Consider the following 19455-nt stretch of genomic DNA (forward strand, 5'->3'; position numbering starts at 1 on the left):
ATCCTAATATCTTATAAACATTCGAAGGGGTTCCCTCATATGTCCAAACATAATCATGAGAAATACACTTGATGCAAGACTACTTGTTTCGTGGGCACTTGAACTCAATCTTTTTATCTGATTCTTGTATGTTCAAAACACTCACTTATACTTGAGATTTTACCTTCTTTTTCTCTTTCATTTTCAAAGAAGTCAACAAGTTGTAGAAAAATTCTAATTTGGGAAGATGAGTTAATGATATCAACTTTCAATTTAATCTTTGTTGACAGGATAATTTCTATTTTAAAGATATTATTATACTTAGAGATTAGTTTTATGAGTTTTATCTTCTCTTTATGCATTGCATCTCATAATTTTCTAATCAAAAGAGAGAGTACTTGCTGAAGACATTCAACCTTTGTCTCCATAGTCTCTAGTGTCTAGTTGAGGAAGTTGTGTATAAGAAATCTTCTTGTTTTTCAAATGAAAACACAAATACTTTGAAAATACAAGTGAGTTATTGTGTTAAAGCAAATATGTGTGTTAAAGTTTGTAGAGTTGTAGTTGAGTGTTGTTTTTTGTTCCCTAATAAGACCCAAGGCAATGACGATTTTTTTCAGGTGGGTCTTCATAGGCTTCGGCCCGGGATTGAAGGACCCAAGACCGTTACCGTCCTCTTTAGGCAGCCCATTTTAGAAGTCGGGCCACAAGCCCACTCCCCATTTTAGAGGAGAAATGGGCCTCAGCCCATTTGCTCAAATAGGGGGGGGGGTGAAGCCCACTCTAGCTTAGCCCACATATAAAAGAGCCTTTTGGCTCTTTAGTTGGCGTCTCTATCCATTTTTCGACCGAGCCCTAGTTTCTCCCTCTCTCTCTCTCTCTCTCTCTCTCTCTCTCTCTCGTGTTTCCTATCTTAGCCGATTGCTTCATCGCTTTAGTTCTTGTTCATCCGATAGCGATGAAGGCTCTCTTACCTTCTGAGGATGCTATTTCCTTTGGTGGATTCAACCGCCTTTCCTTTTGTGAGGAAGGCGGTCCCTTTGATGTCGCTGGGAGCACCCTATTTATTCTGATCTGGGTTCTTCCTTTCGGGTAAGTGATTCTTCTCATTTTGAGCCTTGATCTTACTATCTTTGTGACCTATCTACCTACTGTGTGTGTGGTTGTGATCGTTTGAACGAGAGAGGGCTTACTTTGCTGGTTTGGCCGAGAGGTATTAGGGCTTTTCTGGGCTTACGGTTTGAGAGCTTCATTAGGGGCTTGTGGTTCCTATTCGTTTGTGTTACCAAGAGAGGTAACTGGTCTTTCAGATTTGAGCCTTGAACGGATAAAAACAGGGAGTTTGTATTTGTTTACTTTATGTTCTGTTTTTGATTTATATTTTGATTCATTCTATTGCACTAACCCTTTTCTGTTTTGAAGAGATATTCCGCAACAAATGGTATCAGAGCCTTGTGTGGCTCCTGGGTAGTGCCTTGTTCGAATCAGATCTGAAAAGCCCTAACGTTTTCAGATCCGGTCTCACAGTAAGTCCGTTTCATATCAGATCTGATCTCGGTTCGATTGACCCTTGCAGGTTATGAGTTGGGTTGCGAGGACCCCAGATCCGGATATAGCAAGTCGCGGGGATTCTCTCCGAGCAGCACGTGGCTGCTCACTTGCTTGCTGTCCAGCAACGCGTAAACGTGTAGGCGGCAGCGCGTGGAGGCCGGGGTGCCCCTCATTTGTTCCAGATCTGTGCCTGCATCTTTCACAGATCTCAGCCTTGAGATCTGTACTGGTAACTTCTCTGTTTTTTCCCTTTCTAGCAATTAGCAGGTCATCGTGTGGGGGTGACCATTAGGTTTGGGGGTTATCCTGTGGTGATAACCATTGCTTGTTGCTAGACTTAGGGTTATCTGTGATTTTCTTGCGCTAGCATAAATTGTTTTGGTACGGTTAAGTCTTGTTTAGAAAATCAGTATTATTGTGTTTTTTGTGTGAAATCTGCCCTAATTATTTCTATCTGTTAGGTTGAAATTAAAACCCTAAATTTTTTTCTGTTTGTGCATGTTAAGCATATTCTGTTGTGTGAACATGTCTGCACATCATTTTGAATTGGGGGTTTTCAATGGGAAGGGGGATTTCTCAATTTGGCAACAAAAAATGAGGGGAATTTTGGTACAACAGAAAGTTTCTAAAACCTTAGATGGAAAATACCCTGAATCATATACTGTTGAACAAAAAACTGAGGCTGATGAATTAGCTTATACTTCTATCATTTTACATCTTTCTGATTCTGTTCTAAGAAAGGTAGGAAAACTTGATTCTACAAAAGAGTTATGGAAAAAATTGGAAAAACTCTATTTGAAAAAATCCACACCCAACAAACTTTTCTTGCTTGAAAGCTTCTTTAGTTTTAAGATAAACTCCTCTAGGGATCTTGATGACAACCTAGATATCTTCAATAAGTTGGTGCAAGATATAACTAATTGTGGTGAAAAGGTGACTGAAGAATACAAAGCCATAATTCTTTTAAATGCAATTCCATAAGCATATAAGGAAGTTAAAAATGCCATTAATATGGTAGAGACACCTTGACACCTGAAATAGTCATAGATTCCCTTAGGAGCAAAGATATGGAGTTAAAAAGTGAGAAAAGACATGGAGAAGTCCATTTGATGAGAGGTAGGTCTCAATCTAGAGGACATGAGGAAGGTGGTAAAAAGAAAGGTAGAAGTAGGTCTAAGTCTAAGACCAAAGGAAAGGGGAAGGGTAAGCGTTTTGGTTGTGGGAAAACCGGACATTATATTAAAGATTGTTATGCTGAGAAAAATAAGCAAAAAGAAAAACTAAAGGATCAAGAAGAAGCAAATGCAATAACCTCTTACGACCCTAGTGAAGTTTACATGCTTATAGATTCTGACATTGCTGAAATTAATGCTACACTTAGGGCACATGGGCAAGAATGGATTCTTGACTCAGGTGTGTAACATCCTGTTCGAGCGATAGGAAGAACCGAAACAACATACCCTGATGGGCCTAACGAACTTTCCAGGGGGGTCACCCATCCCTGGATTACCCCAGGTCAAGCACGCTTAACTTGGGAGTTCTTTGCCAACATTCAGCCCAAAAGGTATCCAGCTGGTGTTGTTTCCTTCCTTACCTATCCTCGACATATACTATTCTCCTCTGGGCTCCTGGGGTATTACATTCTTCCCCCCTTGAGCACATGACGTCCTCATCATGCGACCTTACAACCGGTTCCAGATCTCCTCCCGATGCATGGCCGATGTGGGATTCGCCTAAGGTGCCTACACGCACCCCCCCTTAGGGACTCAGCTTCCTCGCTGAGGTTTGCCCCACCACCGCGCTCAGAGGCTCGGGGGTCAGCTCTGATACCATTTGTAACATCCCGTTCAAGCGATAGGAAGGACCAGAACAACATACCCTGATGGGCCTACACGAACTTCCCAGGAGGGTCACCCATCCCTAGATTACCCTAGGTCAAACACGCTTAACTTCGGAGTTCTTTGCCAACATTCAGCCCAAAAGGTATCCAGCTGGTGTTGTTTCCTTCCTTACCTATCCTCGACATATACTATTCTCCTCTGGGCTCTTGGGGTATTACAAGGTGTATCATTCCATGTCACATCCCAAAGACATTGGTTTGAAAATATGTGCGAATCCGTAGGTGGTCATGCCATAGTTTGTAGCAATATAGCCTATAAGGTTGTAGGGATTGGAGACATCACTCTTAAGTTAGAATCAGGATATGTCCTAAAATTGAGAGATGTTAGATTCATTCCTGAAATGGCTAGAAACTTAATTTCAATAGGAGAATTAGAAAAGAATGGATTTACAGGAAAAATAGAAAATGAAATGATTAAAATGTTTAAAGGGGCAATGATGGTGTGCAAGGGAGTTAGAAGAAATGGGATATATGCCTTAACTGCTGAGGTAATGAGTAGCTCAGGCTCTCACATTGATTCAATCAATTCTGATGTCACTCAAAAATGGCACAATAGGTTAGCTCATGTTAGTATTAAAGGTCTTAAGTTCCTAAATGATAAGGGAGTCTTTGGCAAGGACTGTGTGTCCGATATCCCCTTTTGTGACCATTGTGTGTTAGGCAAACATCATAGATTATCATTTTCTTCAAATGTGCATAGAGCCTCAAGGGTTTTAGAGTATATCCATTCAGATTTATGGGGGCCAGCATCAAATCCTACATTTGGTGGGAATAGATATTTTTTGTCTATTATAGATGATTTTTCTAGGAGAGTGTGGGTCTTTCTCTTAAAAGACAAAACAGAAACCTTTAAAAGTTTCAAAACTTGAAAAACTCAAATAGAAAATCAAACAGGCAAGACAATAAAGTATCTAAGGACTGATAATGGTCTAGAGTTTTGCAACAAGGATTTTGATGATTTGTGTAAAGAATATGGTGTAACAAGGCATAGAATTGTCCCTCACACCCCACAGCAAAATGGGGTGGCTGAAAGAATGAATAGAACCCTCCTAGATAAGGTTAGGTGTATGATGATTGGTTCTAATATACTTAAATCATTTTGGGGAGAAGCAGTGATGACTGCTTGTTACCTGGTTAACTTAACCCCATCAGCCACATTAAATGGTGACACTCCTTATGAGAAATGGCATGGAAAATGTGCAGATTATTCCACCCTTAGGACCTTCGTCTATGCTGCCTATTCTCATCAGAATGAAGGCAAATTGGAATCTAGATCAAGAAAATGTGTTTTCTTAGGGTATCCTGAAGGAGTAAAGGGCTATAGGCTTTGGGATAGAAGTCAAAAGGGAGTAAAAATAATTGTAAGAAGAAATGTCACATTTAATGAAGCTGAAATGCCTTGTTTACAATCAAACAATAACAATCAGCAAGACAGTGAGGGTGAGAATTCCCTAGAAGAGTCTAGGAATATCAGCACCAACATTCCCACCACCTCAAGTGAGGTGGAGATACAAAACCAAACTGAAGAAAATGAGGAAAATGAGATAGTAAAAGAACAGTCACCTATAGAACAGCCACCGCTATCAAACTATCAATTAGCCCGAGATAGGGAGAGGAGATCTCATAGGATTCCTCAAAGGCTAGAATCTGATTTTGATTTAGCTTTTGCTAGTTATCAAGATCTAGCCGATAAAGAACCAAAAACATATGAAGAGGCCATTAGAAGTGAGTATTCTAAAAATTGGAAAGAAGCAATGGGAGAGGAGATGAGTTCTTTAAATAAAAACCATACATGGGAACTAGTACCTAGACCTAAAGATAAGTCAATTGTGGGCTGTAAGTGGATCTTTAAGGTTAAAGAAGGTACAAGTGAAAAAGATCCCATAAGATTTAAGGCTAGGTTAGTAGCCAAAGGTTTCACACAAAAGGAAGAGGTAGATTATAATAAGATTTTTTCACCAGTTGTTAAGTATACCACCATTCATGTCATGCTTGCTTTTGTTGCATATTTTGACTGAGAACTTGAACAACTTGATGTTAAAACTGATTTTTTGCATGGTGATTTAGATGAAAAAATCTATATGTTTCAACCCAAAGGTTTTGAAGATAAGAAAAAACCAGATTTTGTATGTTTCTTGAAAAAATCTTTATATGGTTTAAAGCAATCTCCTAGGCAATGGTATAAACGTTTTGATTCATTTGTTAAATCAATTGGTTTTAAAAGGAGTGATTTTGATCATTGCTTATATTTTCAGCATAAAAATAAAGATAACTGTGTATTTCTTTTACTTTATGTTGATGACATGTTTCTTATTGGCCCTGATGTTAAAAAGATTAATAACATAAAATCTGCTTTAGGTGGAGAATTTGACATGAAAGACCTAGGTATGGCTAAAAGAATCCTAGGTATGGAAATTATAAGAGATAGGTCAAATTCCATGTTATTCTTGCATCAAACTTCATATGTGTTAAAAATTCTAAAGAGATTTAGCATGCATGAAAGCAAATCAGTTTCTTTACCTTTAGGAGCCCATTTCATTCTGTTAAAAGAAAAATCTCCAGCTAACAAAGAAGAAGAGGAGTACATGAGTAAAGTCCCTTATTCAAATGCAATAGGATCGGTTATGTACCTCATGGTGTGTACTAGACCAGACCTAGCCCATGCAGTTAGCACATTAAGTAGATTTATGACAAACCCAGGTCCTATCCATTGGGAAGCTTTGAAATTGTTGCTTAGGTATTGCAGGGGTACTTCCAATGTAGGATTAGTGTATAAACATCATTCAGATAAAATGAGTTTAATAGGGTTTACAGATTCAGATTATGCAGGTGATAGAGACAATAGAAAATCAACATCATCCTATGTGTTTACTTTATGTAATTCATGTATTAGTTGGAAGTCTCAACTCCAACACATTGTTGCTTTGTCCACTACTGAATCTGAATATATAGCTGCTACAGAAGCAATTAAAGAAGCATTGTGTCTTAAAGGTTTGCTTAGTGAACTGTGTTCTAACAGAAAATGTTATTGTCTTTTTTGATAGCCAATCAGCTATACATTTGTGTAAAAACCTTGTTTTTCACGAACGCACTAAACACATTGATGTAAGATTGCACTTCATTCGTGATATTATATCTCAAGATATCATTAAACTTGAAAAAGTGCATTCAGATTTTAACCCCTCTGATATGGGAACAAAGGTGCTTACTGTTGAAAAATTCAAAAAGTGCCTAGAACTCCTAAGCATTGGTAAAGTTACGTGAGAATCGGTAAGGTCTTCTTTTACCTACTAATTATGCTTTCTGTTGTATGTTATTTTGCTGCTTTTGTTTGTTGGTCTTATTAGAAAACAAGGTGGAGATTTGTTATTTTTTGTTCCCTAATAAGACCCAAGGCAATGACGATTTTTTTCGGGTGGGTCTTCATAGGCTTCGGCCCAGGATTGAAGGACCCAAGACCGTTACCGTTTTCTTTAGGCAGCCCATTTTAGGAGTTGGGCCACAAGCCTACTCCCCATTTTAGAGAAGAAATGGGCCTCAGCCCATTTGCTCAAATGGAGGGGGGGTGAAGCCCACTCTAGCTTAGCCCATTTTGTTAGCCCACATATAAAAGAGCCTTTTGGCTCTTCAGTTGGCGTCTCTATCCACTTTTCAGCTGAGCCCTAGTCTCTCTCTCTCTCTCTCTCTCTCTCTCTCTCTTGTGTTTCCTATCTTGGCCGATTGCTTCATCGCTTTAGTTCTTGTTCATCCGATAGCGATAAAGGCTCTCTTGCCTTCTGAGGATGCTGTTTCCTTTGGTGGATTCAACTGCCTTTCCTTTTGTGAGGAAGGCGGTCCCTTTGATGTCGCTGGGAGCACCCTATTTATTCTGATCTGGGTTCTTCCTTTCGGGTAAGTGAGATTCTTCTCGTTTTGAGCCTTGATCTTGCTGTCTTTGTGACCTATCTACCTACTGTGTGTGTGGCTGTGATCGTTTGAGCAAGAGAGGGCTTACTTTGCTGGTTTGGCCGAGAGGTATTGGGGCTTTTCTGGGCTTACGGTTTGAGAGCTTCATTAGGGGCTTGTGGTTCCTATTCGTTGGTGTTACCAAGAGGGGTAACTGGTCTTTCAAATCTGAGCCTTGAACGGATACAAATAAGGAGTTTGTATTTGTTTACTTTACGTTCTGTTTTTGATCTATATTTTGATTCGTTCTATTGCACTAACCATTTTCTGTTTTGAAGAGATATTTCGCAACATTAAGATCACTCACTGTCTTTGTGTTGTATGCTCTGTAAGTTTTATATTAAGATTTTTCTGTTGGAATTGTATTATTTGTATTAAGAGGTTATCTTGTTTGCAAGGAGTTTATTTTTGAGATTTTCTAGCTTTTATACAAAGAATAGGGCTGTAATTGAGGTTTTCTAACTCCTATACAAAGGCTAGAATTGTAATCGAGGTTACTAGTTGCTAAACAAAAGTTAGAGATTGTTTCTTAGTAAAACTTTAAAGAAATACCTTTAAGAGAAAGGTTATGGGTTCTTATACGTGAACCTTTATAAAATCTTTTGTTTTTGTGGTTGAGTTTGTTTTTCTCATATACATCAAACCGTCACCAAAAGTTTTTTAAAGGGAAATCAAAATTTTTATAAGTCCATTTCACCCCTCTCTTGAAACATCTTTTAGGCAACAAGTGGTATTAAGGCATGTTTTTACTTGTCTCTGATCAACTTGTTCCAATCTTAAGTCATAACCAACTTCATTGATAATGGAATAGCTGAAGAGCAATCAAGAAACAAACCTCTTTTATTTAATAACACTAACTATGCATATTAGATGGCTAGGATAAGAATTTATGTACTGCCTCAATCCTTTAGCATGTTTCTTTCTTTTCTTTTCTTTTTTTTTTTGGAGAAAAATGGTTTAGAATAATTAAATCCCAAGAAAATCATGTTTGTCCTAAGTTTATTCCTACAAAATTCCCATTTTACGCTTAGTTTAACAATTTAAATAAAACTTCAAGACTTTAGGCGAAGATTACAAAGTGTTGTACAATTCATAGTCTAAATCGAATCTAAATATCATGAAATAGCATAAATTTAAGGCTTAATACATAAAGGGGTCCTTAGACTATTATGAAATGTGTCATGTAATTCTTTAACTAAAATCTTGACATATTCCTTCAATCATTTTTCTTCGTCACCTTAAGTCCCCTTCACATGCTTGCGCATATAATTAAAGCTTCAAGGGAGACTAAGGCCATGGTTTTAAGGTGACAAAAAAAATGGTTGGAGGAGGGATTATGCCAAATTTTTAGTTGAAGGGCCATAAACTACATTTCTTAATAGTCTAATGACTCCTTTATTTATTAAGTCAATTTTAGATAATGTGGATTGAAAATTAAAAAAAAAAAACCAAACTCTCAACCCCTTGACTTTACCCACCATCACCTTTCTACCTACCACGACCACCCTTCCAAGCCTGTCACTAGATTTTGCCCCACCTACCTCCATGATCGACTATCATTAGTTGTTATCGTCGCTACAATTGAAACTCCAAAAGGTAACAATTTCTTCTTTCTCTCTGTTTACTTTTAGCTACCCTATTTGTCACTAATATTCAAACATCAAAATTACCACAATCACAACCATTCATCCTAAGCTGATCATCGCAACTACCACAACTACAACTAGTCATTTCTTGTTGGTCTCTTAGGGTATGGCCACTCAAGAGGGGGGTGAATTGAGTGATTAAAATTTTTCTAAATTTTAATAAATATTATTGATTAAAGATTTTATTAGAAAATATATTTGATATATATAATAAATTATGTTTAAGATTAATAATAAATGTAAGCCACAAAATATAAGAAAAATAAATAATATGAAGCACAACACAATTTACAATGGTTCAGTGTTTCTACACACCTAATCCACTCCCCTAAAATCTAATCACCCTTGGGGTTCCACTAAATCAAAATCACCAAGGTTTCCACACCAGTTCATCTTAGAAACTAGATACACACCTAGATTACAATAGGTTCTAGACAACCACTACACTAAGGTTTTCTCCCTATCTTACATTGAAAACTAGATTCATCTAGATTTTAACGGATCTAGAAAATCTATACAATCCATAATATTAATTTAAATGTTTACAAATAATTTGTCCACACTTGGACACAAATAAGCAATTAAGAACAAATTATACAAGGCAATAATATTTAAATAAATAAATTTGTAAGCTCAAATGGAGAAATTCATATTTGTCGTAAAAGACTTGAAGAATTTTTCTCTTTTTGCCTTGTGACTTTTCGGTGGATGTGCAATAATGTTTCAAGAGATTCGGATTATTTGAATGTTTTGCTTGAGAGCGTTTGAGACCTTTCGGGTGCTTTTTATATGCAATGAAAGTACTTGGATACTCAAAAAATGAGTTTAAGAGAGTATTTATAAGCATTTTATCCACTAAAGAATGGTTAATATGAAGTTTAAATTCAAAAAATGCTTAGGATTTCTCAAACAATAAGAAAACACGCATCACCTTTAATTCAAAATAAAATTACTTTTTGCATGAGAAATCAAGATTTAAAAATTCAAATATAAACTTTTGAGACAAATGATTAAAATAAGAAAACATGTCTAAAAAAATCTCCTTTAATTCAAAATAAATTTATTTTTTGTTTGACTAAAAGAAATATGTCTAAAAACAATTCTTTTTTAATTCAAAATTTGAAAATGCAAATATAAGCTTTTGAGATATAAATGATTAAAACAAGAAAACATGTTTAAAAGCAATCTCCTTTAATTCAAAATAAATTTACTTTTTGTATAGTAAGAGAAAACATGTCTAAAAATAATTCTCTTTTAATTCAAAATTTAAAAATTCAAATATAACCTTTAGATACATAAATGATTAAAACAAGAAAACATGTCTAAAAATAATTCTTTTTTAATTCAAAATAAATTTACTTTTTGTATAAGTAAGAGAAAATATTTATATCATAAAAATATTTTTGTTAATCATCAAAACTTAATTAATATGAGCAAGTTGACTCAACATTCTCCCCATTTTTGATGATGACAAAAAACATGATTTATGAGGTGATTAATGATAAAATATTTTTGAACTCCCCCTTAATTTTATACTATGAGCTCCCCCCTTTCAAAAATACTAATAGTATAAAAATGTTTTGGATATATCTTAATAGATAAAATAATTTTTAAGAGTTTAAAGACCAAACCTGATTGCCAAATCTGATTGTCTTGATTGCACCAGCTTGATGTCCTATCTCTCAGATATACTATTTCCTCACATACACGAAAAAATATCATAATACATTTTTCTCCCTCATACAAAAATAATATACAATTCACACTCTCATACATACAATCTCTCATCTCATGACATCTTATTCTTCTCCCTCTTTTGTCATAATCAAAAAGATATTGTTAACGAAGAAAATAAAGATTTAAACAATACAATCCATAAGAGAAATTTACCAAGAACAATCCACATAAATAATATGATGGATGATAAACAGAAAGTACTGACAATATAGATGTAACTTTAAGTATTAAAAATAGTACAATATATCCATCATGGAATTTCTCGTTAACCATTCCAACCATAGATCCAAGATTACACAACATAGAATATATCTACAAAGAAAACAATCATAAAATAGTTAAGCATTATAGAATCTACAAAGCAGTAATCTAAGTCATCCACATTAATAGCTTTGGATTTCATCAATGCTCAGTGCTGATGATGGTTGCCGAACACGACGGGATCCAAGTTCATCAATATCATCTGGGAATGGCCATTGGCTGCTGCTAGTTTCGACTAGGTAAGATTACGAACTAGTCTCTTGGAAATAAGGAAACGACACATTTTCTTCTTGGATGACTGGGTTTTCAAAATTTCAAATAGGGTTTGGATCATTTAAAAGGAAAGATCCATTGTTATAATATGGGTTTGAATTGGTTTTTTGGTGAAACCAATTTTGAATATTGAGAAGGTTTACATAAGAGTTTGCAAATTGTAATTGCTCCAATAAAGCTAGATGAAATTGAAGATCGACTACCTGTTGTTGGAGGGCAAAAATGTATAATACAAATCATAAATAGAATCTTGAAGCCTAACTTGAGCTTTATACAAGAGTGTAGGGACAACCCCATAACGGTCACTAACTGAAAGCTAGGCTAGGAGCTTTGAGGCATTACTGGCATAAAAAACCTTATGAATAGCTGCAAAATCAGTAGGTCCTTCTTCATGGCAAAAGAAAGAGGCAAAAAAGCATGATTGGGTCCATTCTTTTCTTAATATTTTGCAGGCATCGCACGAAGAACTGAGTCTTTACATGATCTTCTAGCTTCTTTTTTTTTTTTTTTTTTTTTTAAGACTGGGTAGATTTAGCTAGATTTGGGTACTAGGTAGATCTAATCAAATCTAGATAGATCAGCCTGGATGTTGGGACTGGGTAGATCCAGTTGGATCTGGGTAGATTGGGCTGGATAAACAGACAGACGGACAGACTTGGAGGTCGGATCTGGATAGATCTGGCTAGAACAACGAATAATCGGAGAATCGAGAAAAAATAGAAACTCACGTGATCTGGGCAGCGGCAACAGTGGTGGCTTGCACGAACCAAGATGGTCGTTAGGCCGGATCTAGGAGGCGGCAACAGTGACGGCTGGCGCGGATTTGGGCGGCAGTAACAGAGACTGCGATCTGATGGTAGTGAAGCAGATCTGGATATAAACTCACCATGTATTTGATCTGGCGAGAGCAGCGGTCGACGTAGGTCTAGGCGACGGCAACAGCAGTGGCGGGTACAGATCTTGGCAATAGTAATAGCGACGACGAACACAGATCTGGGCAATAACAACAGCGGTGGCGATCTGGAGGTCGCAACGATGGCGAGGCAGCGACGAATGAGGGGACGATGGAGAAGGACGCCGGCGATAAGAGAGAGAAAGAGACAGACAGATAAAGACAGAAAGTGAGATAGAGAGAAAGACATGGGCGACAAGAGAGAAAAGGACGCGAGCGACAAGAGAGAAGGATTATGGATTTCGAGAGAAAGTGAGATGGAGAGAACAGAAATGAAGGGTCGACGATAAATTTTTTTTTTTTTTGGTTAAAAGCTATAGCATTTGTGTTATCACAAATGAAGCACTAGGATACCAAATGATTTTAAGAAATATATTTAGGCATACTTATATTTAAAAAATGGGAGATGAAAATTGATCGATTAATCTCATTTTCTCCCAAAGGCTTCAGGAGAGTTGGTTGTGAAACCTTCCACAGTCGATTGCAATAATACAGTGCTAAAAAAAGCTTCCTCCTTTTGAAATATAGACCAAAAATAATTAACAAAACATATACCAATATATTCTACAAGGCCTAATACATTCATAAATGAACCATTTAAGCACATAACATATTTAGACCCTTTTAAAAAAATAATTCTTCTAAAAAATAGGGACTAAATTGTCCAAAACCTCATTTTTCTTCCAAATGAACCAATTTTGCTTGCATTGAATGACTCCAAAAATATATCTATCACAATAGGTCATGCAAGTTGGATTAACATTATGGAAATGAGGGCTTTTAAACAAAATCTCAAAGAATTTCAAACATTTAAACACCATGGAATAAAACCTAGACATAAGTATGAAAATTTTTATCAAGTCCAATTTTTTTATATGCCATAGGATGATTTTTCACATTTTAAGACATTTGACAAATTTAGATTTCTAGCCATAATAATTTTAGAATTTAGAAATGAGGTGATTACCCAAAAACCAAACCTCTCATATTTCCATTTATCCCATTGGCTTTTCATCATATTTTTTAGAGTGAGGTCTAAACCATAGAACTCCTCACCTCTCTTGTGCCATGAGTTTTCACTTAAATAAATATAACATGTTCGCCATGTGGATCTCATGCACATTGGCACACGTAAGGCTAAGTTTTAGCCTTGGGCACCCATCTATAGACAGGTCCCTTGAATCTTTCTTTATTGGGATCAAATTATTTAATTATTCTTGATGTATGTGAATGAGGAACAACATTTAAGATTTTATGATCTAACTCATTCATTGTTTGTATTACCCCTTTGGTTATCCACATTTGTACTATGTTGTTTCTCTTAGCTTGGGGTATCCATCTAGGTTGTTTTCATTATCTCTTAAGTATTTTGTACCTTGGTTTGGGTTTTGAAAATTTCTTTAAAATTAATGTGGATAAACTTTTTTCTATGGCTTTCTTTTCTATTAATAATTTATCATTTTGAGTTTTTAATATTTTGTTTTCTTCTTCAAGATTAATTAATTGATCTTTTAATTTCTCTTCATTTTCTTTCTTGAGTTATTGTGATTTTTCTTTTAAGTTATGTATTTCACTCTTTAATTTTTTATTTTCTTCTTTATGATTCTTCTTGATTGTTTTTACTTCTTTTTTAATAGATATATATTTTATATATAATTCTTTGTATACTTTTTGTAATTCTTCTAACTCTAAGTTATCTTTCTCTTCTTCATTTTCTTCCATAGCCATAAAGCATACACGTGCATTTTCCTCGTTGGATTGGAATGACTCATTAGTCATTAGAATCATCCATATCCTATGCAGAAATGACACTTCTCTTTGATTTCTTGACTCTTTTTTCTTTCTTCTTCTTTTTCTTTTTCTTCTCACCTTTGAATGCTAATGTTTTCTTTTCATTATATTCTTTAGCATCATCATTCATTTTCCTTAGCATTCTAAAAATATTTGAGGGTTTTTCGAACCATCCATTCAAATTACTAATTGTCTCACTAAGTCATAACTTAAATCTTTGATATTGAGACATAAGAAAACTCATTTTAGAATTGTTGACTCCTTCATAAATTCTCTCTATTTCTTTCCATAATTCATGAGATGTGGAGCATGAAAACAATTTTTCACACTCACTAGGCATTAAAGAATTAAGAATTAAATACCTTATCCTATGATTCATTTCTATTTTTTTTAGGTCTTCCTTTGACCATTATTCCTCATATTGAGAGGATAGATCAAATCCATCCTAACAAGTCTCCATATAGCTTATGGAAATGATATAGGATTTCATCATAATCTTCCAAAAAGTATAATCTGTAACATCCCAAAATTAAGGAAATAAACAATGATTATTAATTTTGGTGTTTGAGGTCATTATGGAATATTTGAGGAATTAAGAGAAAATAATAATTTATATTTTTTGAGGAAAATAGGGAATTAAAGGTAATTAATTAAATTCTTTGGGAATGGTAAATCATTATTAATTATCGTAAATGTGGTGATTATTGAATATTTGTGAGTTAAAAGGAAGTATTAATTTATTTGGGAATTTGGAGATTTAAAAAAAATGTGTATTTATGTTATTTTGAGAAAATAATTATTTATTGGAGAGTATTTAGGAAAAATAATAAAATAAATTAATTTAGTGGATTTTCTGAAAATTTGGGGTGTAAATGTAATAAGAGAAAAATTGGATATGGGGTATAGGTATTAGGTTTCAAAAGTTATGGGGGTTAAAATGTGATTTTCGTAAGCTGCTAGGTGGGTGTCTTGAAATATAATGGGAGGCGCATTATGTAGTGAGAGAGCAGCCAGCTCAACTGGCATATGCGCGAGGGATAAGGTGGGAGGTCGCAAGTTTGAGCAGGGGGAGAAGCACGCGCGCTGGAGGGATTTTGGCTGATTTTTCAACCAAAACCTTGCCCAAAATGTGCCATTTTGGGCAAGGCGGTGGGCAGCCAGCAGCTGCCACACGGCGCACGCTGGGCCACCCAATCCTTTGTCTTTTTAAACTCTAATTCCAGCAGCTTCAGGAATTAAAATCAAGCAGTTTCAGTGAGGTAATTGCAGGGAGAAGAAGACGCACGTACGGTGATGAAAATGGAAGAAATTTGGGACTAAATCAAGGTTTAATTGAGTTTTAATTAGCCAGATGAGTAGAGAAATATGTATTAACATTCTATACGGTTGAAATTTTATTTTGGGTCCAATTTTATTAATTTTGGGAGTTTAATCTATTTTACAGTTGTAAAATTTTAGTCTGATATGTATAAATTGATTTGATATGTTATAGAAGTTTAGTCTCACTTGTCACTATTAATTGAATCGTTAACTGAAACACTTAGAGTGTGTTTGATTGCACACATTTTTCATGGAAAATATGTAATTATTACACATTTTTTATGGAAAACAATCAAACACTCTTAATTTTTTCATAGAAAAATATGTATGGTACAACTATTTAAAGGTTCTTTTCATGGAATTCATTTTCCGAGAGAGTGATGTGGTTTTTGTTTTCTAGGCAATATTACCTAGAATTAAATTCTAGGTAATGTAATCAAACACACCTTTAAAGTGACAAAAAATGGTTGAACAGGGGAAATGTTATAATTTTAGTTGAAGAGCTAAAAGCCACATTTCTTAATAATCTAAGGAATTTATTATGTATTAAGCCCCAAAAATTTGCTTACATGTTCGTCTTTTGTCTTTTTCACATGTTTGCAACGTGTGTATAATTCATACTTTAACGGAGACTAAAGTCAAAGACTTAATGTAACGAAAAAAAATGATTAAATGAGGGAATATATCAAAATTTTAATAGTCTAAAAACCCTGTTATGTATTTATAAAGTCTAAATTTAAAATGTCAAAGTAAAATTATTACGTGTCAGTAGATTCTTGACGCTTGCAAAAAGTTTGAAGAATTTAAGATACACAAATTCAAAAGTAAATAACTCTTTTATCCCATCATTTTCTCGTTATGTGCTAGGATCATCTATTGGCACATTTAAATATGTCTAATTAGATCATGAACAACTTAGTAACACCTTAAAAAAATAGCTTTTAGCGTATAAGTATGTTATACAATTACTATCTTATACCCAATTATGACAAACAAACTAATAACTATCGTTTATTATTTATCAAGTAAATTGTGTCGTCATATCATATATATATATATATATGCCAAATCATAATGGGCAATGATATGACCATATATGCATGCATGTTGAAAAAAAAAATCAAGTTTTATTATAAACTTCACATTGCATAAATTTCAAGTATGCAGTGCAATTTATGTCAAATAAAGAGTCTTATATATAATAAAATATATCTTGCAAGGTTCTAGTGCAATTTGAGTTAAATCAGATACCCTATGCATAATAAACTGAAAATAACGAGTTTAAGTGCAATAACTCAGAACTTTTGGCGTAGAAAGTTTCGCCTGGCAAAGTTTAAAGGTTTTGATAAAACAAACTTACACCCCATTTCTTCTCCATTCAGCTGCGACTATACCAGCAAGTCTTTGGCTACCTTTCTGCTATTACTTTTGCCACCAAAAACTATTGTTGATTGTTGTCGCACAGTCTCCCATTGCCTCTATTGCTCACCGAAAAAAGCTAGAAATTGTTGTTATTCGCTGATTTGTAGGCGACCCAATTCGTCAATCGACTAGTTTTTCTAATAAACCTGAAATTCTCGAGTTTTTTTTTTTTCTCATTTCCTCTGTTTCCCTTTCTCCTCTTTCGGCTGGTGAGATTTGACGGCCTTAATTTCCAATGCAGCTGTCACATCTCCGATCATTTCTGCCACCGCCATGCATGTCGTCACCTGACACACTTATCTCCGCCCAATTATTTCAATCAAGCTCTCTGGATTGTATTTTTATCGTCCTTTGATTTTCCTCAATCTAATTTTTTGTTGTATTTTTTTCATAAATTTTTTAGTTTCAATATATTACATGCCTATGGTCTAATTTTTTTTCTCAAAAGTACCTATATGTTCTCTTCCACGTCGTCTATAAAGTGTCACAAAAATGATTTGATTCAATTCATAGCCGTTTGTTTTGAAATCTCGGCTCAAAGTGACATTCTTGAGTTGTTATCTCAATGGTAGAGACATAACAATTAGCTTGAATCTTGGCTCAAAGTGACATTCTTGAGTTGTTATCTCAATGGTAGAGACATAACAATTAGCTTGAAATCTTGGCTCAAAGTGACATTCTTGAGTTGTTATCTCAATGGTAGAGACATAACAATTCACTTTAACCTCTGAATTCTTGTTGAACTTCCTTGAACTCTTCAAGAATATAAGCTACCTCAAATTGTGCTTCAATAGGAGATGCAGTAATGCAAGATATTTGGCGGCAAAAGGATTCATGATCTGCTTTGTTCTCCTTTTCCCACTTTGATGACCATTGTTTTGTCATAGTTTATGACAAACTGCTAAACTAGTTGTGCTTTGTTCTCCTTTTCCTGCCCAAAATGTGTGTTTGAGTACATAGTTTGGAATCCAACTACGTCCTCTGATTCGTACAATTTTTCTAACCATTCATTGCGACACAAATTGTACATCCCCATCATTCATACCCACCCATCTTCAAACTCAGCAATTGTCATCAAATCATAAATAATATTCTGTAAAGCACTCTTAATTTTCTCTTAAATCTTTATATCCCTAAACTTCTTTAGAACCTTCTTCATAATATATATGAAAGAAGCGTATATAGTCTGTGTTTAGTGCTAGGGAGCACCATGTCAACGGCATTTATAATTGTCTTGCATTGGTAAGTGATCAATTATGGCTTTAGGTGGAATGCCCAACATGCATTGTAACCAAGTCTTAAACAACCAGACAAATGATTTGGTGTCTTAGTATGACAATAATCTACAACCTAACAAGATAGACTGATAAGAGTTACGAACCATGATGATTCACTCCCACGAATAAAACAAATGGCATGTCATAACTATATATTGGGAGGATAGGTTGCATCAAACGTGACAATATTTCCAAATGCTTTATACGTGTCTCCAATCCTCGCAGCAGCCCAAAAACATTATTTACATGAAGGTCATTGTCCAAATGGAGAACGTGTATGATAGAAGTTCTCATTCATGTCTTGCATTCTCACAAAATACTGTTGAAGCGCCTCTCCATCTCCATCTCCATCTCCATCCCCATCTCCATCTTTGATTTTCCATCTTCTTTCCTTCTCAAAGTAATTATTTCGACAATCCTTCTCACTAAAAGTTTGTTTTCATGTTCACCCCGAAATCTAAACCAATGGACTGGAAGTTCTTGTTCACTCGTGCCCTAGCCTCATCATTCATTTCAAGTCTCCTTTTTGCATACATTAGCATATCCATCTTTTTTGTTGCTTCTTAAGTGTGGTGACTGTCACTGAGTTCATGATTTTGAAGCTTGTGAGCTGTATTCAATTAATTATATAGCAATGCCCATTAATTAGCACATGCGACAATTATTTTGTATTGATGGGTTTGATCTTAATTAGCAACTCTTAATCACTTGATGATTCTATTTCACCCTCACGTGCACAAGTAAGCACAAAGTGTGAAAGTCTTCCATCATTATCTTTTTTGAATTAAAAAAGCATCCCTATCCCTGCAATGCATGTGTGGTTCCTTGATAACTTCATTTCTTTCATCAATTAGTTCTCAACATTTTAATAATATGTATTTCTCCAACTTGTAGATTGGGTGTGTCATTGTCATTATCCCTAACCAATTTGCAACTATCGCCGTCTGTCATGTTAAGCTGATCGTTCTCCTCCATTTATTGATACCGATTTAGTCACACTTAATTACATATATTCAGGGCCGGACCTTTCATGAGCCCATGAGACAGTTGTCTCAGGGCCCATGAAAATTTCATTAATTAGGGTCTCATAAATTAAAAATATCCATATTTATAAGGGCTCATTGCCAGGCCCACTCGCCCACCCCCTTTCTTCTTGCGGCCATTCTCTCTCCCTTTCTTTCATTTGTTGCCCTAGCCCTACCTCTCTCATTTCGTTGCACCTCGCCCTTGCCCTCTCCATTGCCGTCGGCGGCTCGCCCTCGCTCCTCTAACTGATCCGTCGCTGGTTGCTAACTGTCTCTCTTTCCTCCTACTGCTCCGTCGCCCTTCGTCATCGCTCTTTGGCTCTTGCCTCTCGCTGCTCGGTCGGCGGTCGCTCATCCTCGCTAGCTCGCCTCGCCC

Source organism: Diospyros lotus, chromosome 4, assembly GCF_014633365.1.
Source record: "Diospyros lotus cultivar Yz01 chromosome 4, ASM1463336v1, whole genome shotgun sequence".
NCBI lineage: Eukaryota > Viridiplantae > Streptophyta > Magnoliopsida > Ericales > Ebenaceae > Diospyros > Diospyros lotus.